This window comes from Rhinoraja longicauda, chromosome 7 (assembly GCF_053455715.1).
Source record: "Rhinoraja longicauda isolate Sanriku21f chromosome 7, sRhiLon1.1, whole genome shotgun sequence".
Classification (NCBI taxonomy): domain Eukaryota; kingdom Metazoa; phylum Chordata; class Chondrichthyes; order Rajiformes; family Arhynchobatidae; genus Rhinoraja; species Rhinoraja longicauda.
The window spans coordinates 8,611,599-8,625,821 of NC_135959.1; the positions used below are offsets into that span (position 1 = coordinate 8,611,599).

Below are 14,223 nucleotides of genomic sequence, written 5' to 3' on the forward strand. Positions count from 1 at the left end.
GACTTGTGCAACTTTACGCTATTACACAATGTAAAACTCCAGTCTTTAATATTTTATGTTTACCGTAACAAAAATAAACATAGCTTTTTAATAAAGTTATTTTTCTATGTGTGGGCAAATATTGTTATTGCGAGTCTGGAACTCTCTACCCCCTAACCCGATTCCATCCCCTTCTCTTTTCCCCCATTGACACAATTATTTTAAATGGTCGATTTTCTTTCCAGCGAAAAAGGACACAAATTGCTGACCAGTCACGGCCCAAAGAGTCACCTATCCATGTTCTCCAGAGATGCTGCCTGACCCGCTGAGTTACTCCAGCATAGACACACAAAGCTAGAGTAACTCAACGGGACAGGCAGCGTCTATGGGTGACGTTTCTGGTCGAGACCCTTCTTCAGACCCTACTCCATCACTTTGTGTCCTTTCATCCATGTACCATCATCTGCAGTTCTTTGTCGCTGCAGAAGACAGACACATAAACCGATCAGCCAAAACATTATGACCACTGACAGGTAAAGTGAATAACATTGATTATCTTGTTACAATGGCACCTATCAAGGGGTGGGATATATTAGGCAGCAAGTGAACAGTCAGTTCTTGAAGTTGATGTGTTGGATGCAGGAGAAATGGGCAGGATTAAAGAGCTGAGCGACTTTGAAAAGGGCCAAATTGTTATGGCCAGACGACTGGGTCAGAGCATCTCTGAAACGGCAAGGCTTGTGGGGTGCTCCCGGTCAGCAGTGGTGAGTACCTACCGACAGTGGTCCGAGGAGGGACAAACCACAAACTGGCGACAGGGTGTTGGGCGCCCAAGGCTCATCGTTGCGCGAGGGCAACGAAAGCTATCCCGTGTGGTCCGAACCGACAGAAGGTCAACTGTGGCACAAGTTACAGAAAATGTTAATAGTGGTCATGGGAGGAATGTGTCACAATACACAGTGCATCGCACCCTGCTGCGTATAGAGCTGTACACGGAGGACCAACAGCATATTAGGCAGGTGGTCATAAAGTTTTGGCTCATCAGGTCATAATGTTTTGGTGGTATAATGCTGGAGTAACTCAGTGTGAGAGGCAGCATCTCTGAAGAGTAGGAATGGGTGACGTTTCGGATCAAGACCCTTCTTCACACTGAAGAAGGATCTCAGTCTGAAGAAGGGTCTCGACCCGAAATGTCACCCATTCCTTCTCTCCAGAGATGCTGCCTGTCCCGCTGAGTTACTCCAGCATTTTGTGTCTTATCTTTGGTTTTGAGTTGAGATCGTTCTTCAGACTGATTCTACATTTCTGTAAAGCGAGGCTTAGACAATAGACAATAGGTGCAGGAGTAGGCCATTCGGCCCATCGAGCCAGCACCGCCATTCAATGTGATCATGGCTAATCATTCTCAATCAGTACCCCATTCCTGCCTTCTCCCCATACCCCCTGACTCCGCTATCCCTAATAGCTCTATCTAGCTCTCTCTTGAATGCACTCAGAGAATTGGCCTCCACTGCCTTCTGAGGTAGAGAATTCCACAGATTCACTACTCTCTGACTGAAAAAGTGTTTCCTCATCTCCGTTCTAAATGGCTTCTTAGAAATGCCCAGAAGTTAGACTCAAAGTCCAACTTCTGCTGAGGTAACTCAGCGAGACAGGCAGCATAGTTGTGTGGGTCCCCTAGCCCGTGAAACTAGGGCGAGATTTTCAGTCTGATACTTTACACCTTAAGCATGATTCTCAGACTTCCCAGGTATCTGACACTTTGCTTTCAAGTACAATGGAGGAAAATCTTTTTCAGTCAGAGAGTTGTGAATCTGTGGAATTCTTTGCCTCAGAAGGCAGTGGAGGCCAATTCTCTGAATGCATTCAAGAGAGAGCTGGATAGAGCTCTTAAGGATAGCGGAGTCAGGGGGGTATGGGGAGAAGGCAGGAACGGGGTACTGATTGAGAATGATCAGCCATGATCACATTGAATGGCGGTGCTGGCTCGAAGGGCCGACTGGCCTCCTCCTGCACCTATTGTCTATTGCCAGGCGGTGTCAGAGAGCGAGTGAGTGTCAGTGTGGAAAAAGGCCCTTCGGGCCAACTTGCCCACACATGTCCCAGCTACACTAGCCCCACCTGCCTGCGTTTGGTCCATGTCCCTCCATACCTGTCCTATCCATGATCACATTGAATGGATCAATGTGATCCATGTACCTGTCTGACTGTTTCTTAAACGACTTGGGATAGTCCCAGCCTCAACTACCTCCTCTGGCGGCTGGTTCCATACACCCACCACCACCCTTTGTGTGAAAAGAATTACAGCTCAGGTTCCTATTAAATCGTTCCCCCTTCACCTTGGAACCTATGTGTGCTAGTTCTGCAGCTCAGTCACATTTCTATCTGCTGCCATCTCGTCTATCTGACACTCTGCGGATGTGGAGTCTGCGTCACTGGGCTACTCCTCAAACTGGTTATTTTATTTTATTTCCTTGGAATTTCATTGCCCGCCTCCGCCTTCACCTGCAGATGCTGCTCGCCAAGTCTCCGCTCGCTCCCCATCTGCACAGCAATCTCGCTTCCACCAGTAAGTAAGAGGTTTATATATATTTTTGTTTTTTTGTCGAGAGACACAAAAGTGCTGGAGTAACTCAAAGCTGGTCAGACAGGCAGCATCTGTGGAGGAAAGGGTCCAGAGGACAGTCTGAAGAAGCTGGAGTATCTTCTGAAGAAGGGTCTCGACCCTAAAAGTCCCCCTATTCTCTCCAGAGACGCTGCCTGACCCGCTGAGTTACTCCAGCGTTTCTGTGTCTGTCTTTGGTATAAACCTACATCTGCAGTTTCTGCCTGGCTCGCTGAGATACTCCAGCTTTCTGTGTCTGTCTTTGGTGTAAACCTTCCTTCCTTCCCACACTTTCCATCGTGTTTATTTTGCTCTCACCTCCAGTGCTGGAGCCGTCCTTTATCTGCCCTGCTACCAACTCAGCCCAGCCAAAGGGCGACTTCTGAATCCAACGAGAGACACAAAATGCTGGAGTCACTCAGGTGGGACAGGCAGCATCTCTTGAGAGGGGGATTGGGCGACGTCCCAGGGCCGAGACCCTTCTAACATCACCCATTCCTCCTCTCCAGAGAGTATAAGACAATGACTGCAGATGCTGGTACAAATCGAAGGTATTTATTCACAAAATGCTGGAGTAACTCAGCCGGTCAGGCAGCATCTCGGGAGAGAAGGAATGGGTGACGTTTCGGGTCGAGACCCTTCTTCAGACTGATGCCAGTCAAGTTCAGCCTGAAGAAGGGTCTCGACCCGAAACTCTTCCTGCTCTCCCGAGATGCTGCCTGACCTGCTGAGTAACTCCAGCATTTTGTGAATAAATACCTCCTCTCCAGAGATGCTGCCTGAGTGACTCCAGCATTTTGTGAATAAATACCTCCTCTCCAGAGATGCTGCCTGAGTGACTCCAGCATTTTGTGAATAAATACCTCCTCTCCAGAGATGCTGTCTGAGTGACTCCAGCATTTTGTGAATAAATACCTCCTCTCTAGAGATGCTGCCTGAGTGACTCCAGCATTTTGTGAATAAATACCTCCTCTCCAGAGATGCTGCCTGAGTGACTCCAGCATTTTGTGAATAAATACCTCCTCTCCAGAGATGCTGCCTGAGTGACTCCAGCATTTTGTGCCTGTCTTCGGTTTAAAGCAGCAGCTGCTGTTCCTACCTCCACACCTTCTGAATAAAAACCTCCAGGTCAGAAAAGGTTGCGACTCGTTTTGGGGTTTTTTCCCCCCTTGTTGGCTACCTCGATGGTATTTGTTTCCTGCCTTTCATCGCCGGCATTGCACGGCACTCTCTGGAGTCATGTGAAGATAGACTCGAAAAGCTGGAGGATCTCAGCCGGTCAGGCAGCGTCTCTGGAGTAAAGGAATAGGTGACGTTTCGGGCCGAGGCTCTTCTCCAGACTGGGTGGGAGTCCGGGGAAAGGGAAACGAGGGGACACAGACGGTGATGGAGAAAGACACAGAACAAATGAATGAAAGATATGCAAAACAAAAGCAACGATGATGAAGCAAATAGGCCATTCGTTGTTAACTGTGGTCTAGGTGAAAAATAGTTACAGACAATGAGACTGAACAAGACAGCTTTGAAACTAGTACAACGACTTGGTTGGGGGAGGGAAGGAGAGAGAGGGGATACAAGGGTTACTTGAAGTTAGAGAAATCTGGCATGAAGTGCACTGGTTAAGAGTAATGACTCGAGCTTGATTTCTCTAACTTCAATTAACCCTGGCATTCCCTCTCACTCTATCCCTCCCCCACCCGAGCTGCTCGTATTTACATAACAAACAGCTAACAATGGCCTGTTTCCTTCATCGTTGTTACATTTTTGCATATCACTCATTCATTGTTCTATATATCTCTGCATCATCGTCTGTGTACCTCTCGTTTCGCTGTTCCGTGTATATCAGTCTGAAGAAGGGTCTCGATCCGAAAAGTCAACCCTTCCTTCTCTGCAGAGATGCTGCTGCTGAGTTACTCCAGCATTTTGCGCCTCTCCTCGGTTTAAACCAGCACCTGCAATTCCTTCCAACACATTGCTCGAGCTTCACTGCCTATCGCAGTGATGACTGGATAGACTCGGCTTGTACTCGCTGGAATTTAGAAGATTGAGGGGGGATCTTATAGAAACTTACAAAATTCTTAAGTGGTTGGATAGGCTAGATGCAGGAAGATTGTTCCCGATGTTGGGGAAGTCCAGAACAAGGGGTCACAGTTTAAGGATAAGGGGGAAGTCTTTTAGGACCGAGATGAGAAAGTTTTTTTTCACACAGAGAGTGGTGAATCTGTGGAATTCTCTGCCACAGAAGGTAGTTGAGGCCAGTTCATTGGCTATATTTAAGAGGGAGTTAGATGTGGCCCTTGTGGCTAAAGGGATCAGGGGGTATGGAGAGAAGGCAGGTATGGGATACTGAGTTGGATGATAGGCCATGATCACATTGAATGGCGGTGCAGGCTCGAAGGGCTGAATGGCCTACTCCTGCACCTATTTTCTATGTTTCTATGTTACTAAGAAGATAAGGGACTGTTGTGCTTGCAGGAGGTCTCATCTCATGAGATATCGGAAGATAGACACAAAATGCTGGAGTGCCTCAGCGGGTCAGGCAACATCTCTGAGGAGAAGGAATAGGCGACGTTTCAGATCGAGACCCTCCTTCAGACGTGTGGACCAAAGATATAGGACCATGATGTCACTTGTCGGCATGATTGTAATCATGTATGGTGACCATGTATGGCAGGAGGATGAGGGGGTGATCTTATAGAAGTGTACAAAATCGTCAGAGGAATAGATCGGGTAGTCGCACAAATTATTCGTCGGCTCATCTGAGATCAATCTCCAGCTAAATATGGAGCATGATGCTCAGTTCTGGGCACCGTGTTACAGGAAAGATGTTACAGTCAAGCTGCAAGGATGAAGAGAACATTTACGAGGATGGTGTATATAGGGAGAGGTTGAGCAGGCTAGGACTCTATCCCTTGGAGCACAGGAGGATAAGGGGCGATCTTATAGAAGTGTACAAAATCGTGAGAGGAATAGATTGGGTAAATGCACATAGTCTCTTGGTCAGAATAAGGGAACCGAGAATAAGGGGACCTAGGTTTAAAGGTGCCGGGAGGGGGGGGGGGGGGGAGATTTAATAGGAACTTGCGAGGTAACCTTTTTACACAAAGGGCGGTGGGTACATGGAGCGAGCTGCCTGAGGAGGTAGTTGAGGCAGATAGTATTGCAAGGTTTAAGAAACATTTAGACGTACATGGGGTTAGGGTTAGAGGGATATGGGCCAAACGCAGGCAGGTAGGATTAGTGTAGAGTTGGGTCGAAGGGCCTGTTTCGGTAGGGTACTGACATGGATAGAAAATTGGTTGACAGACAGAAAGCAAAGAGTGGGGATAAATGGGTCCCTTTCAGAGTGGCAGGCATTGACTAGTGGGGTACCGCAAGGCTCGGTGCTGGGACCGCAGCTATTTACAATATACATTAATGACTTGGATGAAGGGATTAAAAGTAACATTAGCAAATTTGCAGATGATACAAAGCTGGGTGGTAGTGTGAACTGTGAGGAAGATGCTATGAGGTTGCAGGGTGACTTGGACAGGTTGTGTGAGTGGGCGGATGCATGGCAGATGCAGTTTAATGTGGATAAATGTGAGGTTATCCACTTTGGTGGTAAGAATAGGAAAGCAGAGTATTATCTGAATGATGTCAAGTTAGGAAAATGGGATGTACAACGAGATCTGGGTGTCCTAGTGCCTCAGTCACTGAAAGGAAGCATGCAGGTACAGCAGGCAGTGAAGAAAGCCAATGGAATGTTGGCCTTCGTAACAAGAGTAGTTGAGTATAGGAGCAAAGAGGTCCTTCTGCAGTTGTACAGGGCCCTAGTGAGACCGCACCTGGAGTACTGAGTGCAGTTTTGGTCTATAAATTTGAGGAAGGATATTCTTGCTATTGAGGGCGTGCAGCGTAGGTTTACTAGGTTAATTCCCGGAATGGTGGGACTGTCATTTGTTGAAAGACTGGAGTGACTAGGCTTGTATACACTGGAATTTAGAAGGATGAGAGGGGATCTTATCGAAACGTATAAAATTATTAAGGGGATGGACACGTTAGAGGCAGGAAACATGTTCCCAATGTTGAGGGAGTCCAGAACAAGGGGCCACAGTTTAAGAATAAGGGGTAGGCCATTTAGAATGGAGATGAGGAAAAACATTTTCAGTCAGAGAGTTGTGAATCTATGGAATTCTCTGCCTCAGAAGGCAGTGGAGACCAATTCTCTGAATGCATTAAAGAGAGAGCTAGATACAGCTCTTAAGGATAGCGGAGTGTGGGAGGAAACTGGTGATCCCGGGGAAAACCCACGCAGGTCACGGGGAGAACGTACAAACTCTGTACAGACAAGCACCTGTAGGCAGTGAAGAAAGCCAATGGAATGTTGGCCTTCGTAACAAGAGGAGTTGAGTATAGGAGCAAAGAGGTCCTTCTACAGTTGTACCGGGCCCTGGTGAGACCGCACCTGGAGTACTGTGTGCAGTTTTGGTCTCCAAATTTGAGGAAGGATATTCTTGCTATGGAGGGCGTGCAGCGTAGGTTCACTAGATTAATTCCCGGAATGGCGGGACTGTCGTATGTTGAAAGGCTGGAGCGATTGGGCTTGTATACACTGGAATTTAGAAGGATGAGGGGGGATCTTATTGAAACATATAAGATAATTAGGGGATTGGACACATTAGAGGCAGATAACATGTTCCCAATGTTGGGGGAGTCCAGAACAAGGGGCCACAGTTTGAGAATAAGGGGTAGGCCATTTAGAACGGAGATGAGGAAGAACTTTTTCAGTCAGAGGGTGGTGAAGGTGTGGAATTCTCTGCCTCAGAAGGCAGTGGAGGCCAGTTCGTTGGATGCTTTCAAGAGAGAGCTGGATAGAGCTCTTAAGGATAGCGGAGTGAGGGGGTATGGGGAGAAGGCAGGAACGGGGTACTGATTGATAGTGATCAGCCATGATCGCATTGAATGGCGGTGCTGGCTCGAAGGGCTGAATGGCCTACTCCTGCACCTATTGTCTATTGTCTATTGTCTATTGTCTAACCCGGGTCTCTGGCGCTGTAAGGCAGCAACTCTACCCCTGTGCCACCCTGCCACCCTCACGGACTCATAAGGACCCATAAGTTTACAACTGCAAAAGAACATCATGAGAGGGCATTCCCCTTAAACCACAATTTGCATGTGGTAAGATGTCTGCTCCGTACAAGGATGTTCACAAAGGCATTATCAATTCATCAAACGTTTCTTGGCAAAGCTTGGTTTTAAAGTGGTAGCATTCCTGTGGCCACTGCACCACTTGCTATTTTTACAGTGGTGGAGTTCCTGCCTTACAGCGCCAGATACCCGGGTTCGATCCTGACCACCGGTGCTGTCTGCACCGAGTTTGTACGTTCTCCCCGTGACCACGTGGGTTTCGTCCGGGCGCTCCGGTTTCCTCCCACACTCCAAAGATGTGCAGGTTTGTTGGGTAATTGGCTTCTGTTAATTGTGAATTGTCCTCAGTGTGTAGCTTAATGCTAGTGAAGCGGGCGATCGCTGGTCGGCACGGACTCGGTGGGCCGAAGGGCCTGTTTCCACTCAATACTTCTAAAGGATAAAGTCTACTGTAAACTTTGCCACGGGTGAGCCTATTGCAGTGCGATGACTTCAACAGTTTTAGGGACAACATTGATAAAAGGTTTGGATGCAGGTTCAGTATAATGCAGTTGAGAGGCAGATAGATGAGCAGCCATGTTTGCTCACTTCTAATCCTATGTTGCCATCAAGGTGCCACGCAGAAGTTTAAAGTTTCATGGTGGATATGCCATGGTGACAATGGTTGTACAAATCCACCACCGATTTCCCGGCAACTGGTGGTTTTCCGGCTCCTCCTTTAATCCTGACAAAATTACGAGAGGGCTTGAAATGCTCCCCCTGGAAGTCCCCCGAAAGGTGTGCCACCTAGGCATGGTGAGGGGGCCGATCTCGACCTTCTTGCTATTGAGGGCGTGCAGCGTAGGTTTACTAGGTTAATTCCCGGAATGGCAGCTATTCCTGGGAATAATGCAGAGGATGCAGGATCAATTTATCCCAAAGAGGCGGAAAGACTCTAAGGGGAGTAAGAGACACCTGTGGCTGACAAGGGAAGTCAAGGACAGCATAAAAATTAAGGGGAGGAAGTATAACATAGCAAAGAAGAGTGGGAAGACAGAGGATTGGGACTCTTTTAAAGAGCAACAAAAGTTAACTAAAAAGGCAATACGGGGAGAAAAGATGAGGTACGAGGGTAAACTAGCCAATAATATAAAGGAGGATAGCAAAAGTTTTTTTAGGTACGTGAAGAGGAAAAAAATAGTCAAGGCAAATGTGGGTCCCTTGAAGACAGAAGCAGGGGAATTTATTATGGGGAACAAAGAAATGGCAGACGAGTTAAACCATTACTTTGGATCTGTCTTTACTGAGGAAGATCCACACAATCTCCCAAATGTTCTAGGGGCCGGAGAACCTAGGGTGATGGAGGAACTGAAGGAAATCCACATTAGGCAGGAAATGGTTTTGGGTAGACTGATGGGACTGAAGGCTGATAAATCCCCAGGGCCTGATGGTCTGCATCCCAGGGTACTTAAGGAGGTGGCTCTAGAAATAGTGGAAGCATTGGAGATCATTTTTCAATGTTCTATAGATTCAGGATCAGTTCCTGTGGATTGGAGGATAGCAAATGTTATCCCACTTTTTAAGAAAGGAGGGAGAGAGAAAACGGGTAATTATAGACCAGTTAGTCTGACATCAGTGGTGGGGAAGATGCTGGAGTCAATTATAAAAGACGAAATTGCTGAGCATTTGGATAGCAGTAACAGGATCATTCCGAGTCAGCATGGATTTACGAAGGGGAAATCATGCTTGACAAATCTACTGGAATTTTTTGAGGATGTAACTAGGAAAATTGACAGGGGAGAGTCAGTGGATGTGGTGTACCTCGACTTTCAGAAAGCCTTCGACAAGGTCCCACTTAGGAGGTTAGTGGGCAAAATTAGAGCACATGGTATTGGGGGTAGGGTACTGACATGGATAGAAAATTGGTTGGCAGACAGAAAGCAAAGAGTGTGGATAAATGGGTCCCTTTCGGAATGGCAGGCAGTGACCAGTGGGGTACCGCAAGGTTCGGTGCTGGGACCCCAGCTATTTACGATATACATTAATGACTTAGATGAAGGGATTAAAAGTACCATTAGCAAATTTGCAGATGATACTAAGCTGGGGGTAGTGTGAATTGTGCGGAAGATGCAATAAGGCTGCAGGGTGACTTGGACAGGTTGTGTGAGTGGGCGGATACATGGCAGATGCAGTTTAATGTAGATAAGTGTGAGGTTATTCACTTTGGAAGTAAGAATAATAATAATAATAATAATAATGTATTTTATTTATATAGCGCTTTTCATATGCTCAAAGACACTTTACAGAGATTTAGAGAACATAGGGAAATGAATAAATAGATAAATAAGTAAATAAATAAACGAACAGAGAAAGGAGACAGAAGGTGAGGTGACCTTCAGTGGTTGAATGCAGTACTGAACAGGTGAGACTTCAGCGATGTTTTGAATGTGGTGAGTGTGGAGGAGTCTCTAACGTTTTGGGGTAGTGAGTTCCATAGGGTGGGAGCAGCGATGGAGAAAGCCCTGTCCCCCCAGGATCTGAGTTTGGTCCGGATGTGGGGGGATAGGAGATTGGCAGCAGCAGAGCGGATTATTATCTGAATGGTGTCAAGTTAGGAAGAGGGGATGTTCAACGAGATCTGGGTGTCCTAGTGCATCAGTTACTGAAAGGAAGCATGCAGGTACAGCAGGCAGTGAAGAAAGCCAATGGAATGTTGGCCTTCATAACAAGAGGAGTTGAGTATAGGAGCAAAGAGGTCCTTCTACAGTTGTACCGGGCCCTGGTGAGACCGCACCTGGAGTACTGTGTGCAGTTTTGGTCTCCAAATTTGAGGAAGGATATTCTTGCTATTGAGGGCGTGCAGCGTAGGTTCACTAGGTTAATTCCCGGAATGGCGGGACTGTTGTATGTTGAAAGGCTGGAGCAATTAGACTTGTTTACACTGGAATTTAGAAGGACGAGGGGGGATCTTATTGAAACATATGAGATAATTAGGGGATTGGACACATTAGAGGCAGGAAACATGTTCCCAATGTTGGGGGAGTCCAGAACAAGGGGCCACAGTTTAAGAATAAGGGATACGCCATTTAGAACCGAAATGAGGAAGAACTTTTTCAGTCAGAGAGTGGTGAATGTGTGGAATTCTCTGCCTCAGAAGGCAGTGGAGGCCAGTTCGTTGGATGCTTTCAAGAGAGAGCTGGATAGAGCTCTTAAGGATCAATAGTCAATAGTCAATAGTCGTTTATTTGTCACATACACATAAATGTGTAGTGAAATGAAACATTACCCGCAGTTGAAACACTAAGACCAATAAGAATAATCAATAAAAATGCAATAACACATACAATCATACACTAACATCAAACATAGCGGAGTGAGGGGGTATGGGGAGAAGGCAGGAACGGGGTACTGATTGAGAGTGATCAGCCATGATCGCATTGAATGGCGGTGCTGGCTCGAAGGTCTGAATGGCCTACTCCTGCACCTATTGTCTATTGTCTATTGTCTATTGTCTATTGTCTATTGACTACCATATGTTGAAAGACTGGAGCGACTAGGCTTGTATACACTGGAATTTAGAAGGATGAGAGGAGATCTTATCGAAACGTATAAGATAATTAAGGGTTTGGACACGTTAGAGGCAGGAAACATGTTCCCAATGTTGGGGGAGTCCAGAACAAGGGGCCACAGTTTAAGAATAAGGGGTAGGCCATTTAGAACTGAGATGAGGAAAAACTTTTTCAGTCAGAGAGTTGTGAATCTGTGGAATTCTCTACCTCAGTAGGCAGTGGAGGCCAATTCTCTGAATGCATTCAAGAGAGAGCTGGATAGAGCTCTTAAGGATAGCGGAGTCAGGGGGTATGGGGAGAAGGCAGGAATGGGGTACTGATTGAGAATGATCAGCAATGATCACATTGTACAGCATGAAATCGTAATATTCAGATTTCTTGGCCTTCGTATGAAGTTCCAGCCACATATTAATGCCACCTCTCGATGCAAAAGACATTAAGTCAAGCTCTGTGAATGATCAAAAGGAATAAAACTCGATGGCAGACCTTAAAAGGTCAAGCAAACAGGTTATCGCAAGGTGTTCTAATCCTTGCGTACTTTCTCCATAGGTTGACCTGGGACTATCATTTCACACGAGTTTGGAGGCACTGAGCCATGTTGCTCATTCCCCCTTTCCTACAAGTGGGAATGGTATGGATTATCACGTTCAATGGGTTTTCCTCCTCTACTCCAGTGGAAATGGGTGAGTAATTTCAACTCATAAATGTCTGGTAGTATTCAAGAGAGAGTTAGATATAGCTCTTGGAGCAAATGGAATCAAGGGATATGGGGAGAAAGCAGGAACAGGGTTCTGATTCTGGATGATCAGCCATGATTATATTGAATGGCGGTGCTGGCTCGAAGGGCTGAATGGCCAACTCCTGTACCTACTTTCCATGTTTCCAGGGGATAGTGGAATCAAGGGATTATGGGGAGAAGGCAGGCACAGGTTACTGATTGTGGATGATCAGCCATGATCACAATGAATGGCGGTGCTGGCTTGAAGGGCCAAACGGCCTCCTCCTGCACCTATTTTCCATGTTTCTATGTTTCTATGTTATAAACTAAAGATAATGAGCAATCTAATTTGTCTGTAATCCTCTGAAAAGCTGGCAACGATATCTCTTTCCATAGGTAATGTATTCCGTGAAGGATGGTTTAATGGTTGAATGGTACTTTATTGTCATGTGTACCTGAGCAGCAGTGAAATTATTTTCCGGCATACAGTTCAGTGACCATCCTGCTGTACATTAGCCACAATCATACTGAGTGTAATGTGCTCGACCACATTGATGGCACGCAAGTCTGGGATACTTACTTGGAATACATTACCTTATTGTCACATGTGACAAGGCACAGAGAAATAGTCAGGGTATGCAAATAGTCGCCACATAAAGGGCGTTGACAAATTAAAAAAGCACCCCCGCCGGCTCCTCTGAGGAAACCGGAGATCCCGGAGAACATCCACGCAGGTCACGGGGAAAACATACAAACTCCATACGGACAGCGCCTGTAGTCGGGATCGAACCCGGTTCTCCGGCACTATATGCATTGCACGTCAGCGAACTTACCGCTGCGCCACCGTGCCGCACTATAACAGGAATAGATAGGGTGAATGCAAAGTTCTTTTACCCAGAGTAGGGGGAATCAAGAACCATAGGACATAGGTTTATGGTGAAGGGGCAAAGATTTAATGGGAACCCGAGGGGCAACCTTTTTACACAATGGGTAGATCCGCAGGCATATACAAATCAAGTCAAGTCAAGTTTATTTGTCACATACACATACACGATGTGCAGTGAAATGAAAGTGGCAATGCCTACGGATGGTGCAAAAAAAAAAGAATTACAGTTACACCATATAAATTAAAGTTAATACAGAGTATTTTGTCTTCTCTGTATTAACTTTAATTTATATGCTGTAACTGTAATTCTTTTTTTTTGCACAATCCGCAGGCATTGCCACTTTCATTTCACTGCACATTGTGTATGTGTATGTGTATGTGACAAATAAACTTGACTTGTATATGGCACGAGCTGCTGGAGGAGATAGTTGAGGCAGGTTATGTAACAATGTTTAAAACTCATTTGGACAGGTGCATGGCTAGGATAGCTTTAGAGAGATACGGGCCAAATGCGGGCAGATGGGATTAGTGTCGATGTGGCATGTTGGTCGGCGTGGGAAATTTGTGCCATAGGGCTTCTTCTCACACTGTGACTATGACTCTGGGGTTGACTGTTGTACTGGGGTTTTTGAGAATGTGTTCACATGGAACAGAGAAGAGGAAGCAGTGGATTTTGGATTTTTCGAAGGCATTCGACAAGGTCCCACACAGGAAGTTGGTCAACAAGTTAGAAGCACACAAAATTGGTGTTATAGTAATTGAGACTTGGTTACTGGACATTAGGAAAATTAGAATGAATAGCTCTTTCACAACTTGGTAGTATAATAATGCATTAATAATAATGCATTACATTTATATAGCGCTTTTCTAAACACTCAAAGACGCTTTACAGGGTTTACTAAAACATAGAAAATAAAATAAATAGATAAATAAGTAAACGAACAGAAAAGGAAAAAGAAGGTGAGGTGACGGTCAGTGGTTGAAGGCAGTGCTGAACAGGTGAGACTTCAGTGATGTTTTGAATGTGGTGAGTGAGGGGGAGTCTCTGATGGTTTGGGGTAGTGAGTTCCAGAGTGTGGGAGCAGCGATGGAGAAAGCCCTGTCCCCCCAGGATCTGAGTTTGGTCCGGATGGGGGGGGACAGGAGGTTAGCAGCAGCAGAGCGGAGGGTACGTGTGGGAGTGTGCCTGTGGAGGAGGTCAGTCAGGTAGGATGGGACCAGGTTATGGAGGGCTCTGTAGGTCATGAGGAGGATTTTGTACTGGATTCTCTGGGGGATGGGGAGCCAGTGGAGCTTGTAAAGGACGGGGGTGATATGGTCACGGATCGGGGAGTGGGTGAGTAGACGGGCAGCGGAG

At 46.3% G+C, this 14,223-nt stretch overlaps 1 pseudogene; it reads left to right on the forward strand.

Annotated features, from left to right (window-relative positions):
* The first annotated feature begins 8,374 nt into the window (after positions 1 to 8,374).
* Positions 8,375 to 14,223, forward strand: part of LOC144595422 (interleukin-13 receptor subunit alpha-1-like) — a 34,167-nt pseudogene continuing 28,318 nt past the window's right edge.